At 34.7% G+C, this 363-nt stretch overlaps 1 protein-coding gene across 5 annotated transcripts in view; it reads right to left on the bottom strand.

Moving 5' to 3' along the window:
- EPHA5 (EPH receptor A5) overlaps positions 1-363 on the bottom strand; it is a 274,814-nt gene that overhangs the window by 43,679 nt on the left and 230,772 nt on the right. The gene's annotated exons all lie outside the window — the stretch shown is intronic.

The raw sequence follows: 363 nt of genomic DNA, 5'->3' as shown, positions 1-363 counted from the left end.
TCAGCCTCCCAAGTACTGGGATTACAGGCCTGAGCCACCACACCCAGCCTAGGCTATTTCTTTAAAGCTCATTTGAAGTAAGGTTGCTGCTACAAAATCTATTCAGGTAAATTCTCACTGCTATCTTAAAAGAGAAAAAAAACTTAGAAACTTTATTCATTTATCCTGGCAGTATTATTTAATGATTGATTTCTACTCATTGTGTTGCTAGAAATTAGAATTAGCCTGGGAATTTGATTTGAAATATAATAGCTTTTTATATTAAGAGTTTTTTATTTTATAGTTACAATGAAAGTATTGTTCAAGAACTGAATAAGGGATCCCCCCTCTGTTGCTGGAGGTTCTGTCAAAGTGAGTCTCAGT

This window comes from Otolemur garnettii, unplaced genomic scaffold, assembly GCF_000181295.1.
Source record: "Otolemur garnettii isolate 467f Iridium unplaced genomic scaffold, OtoGar3 scaffold00130, whole genome shotgun sequence".
Lineage (NCBI taxonomy): Eukaryota > Metazoa > Chordata > Mammalia > Primates > Galagidae > Otolemur > Otolemur garnettii.
This window is presented reverse-complemented; position numbering and strand designations above follow the sequence as displayed.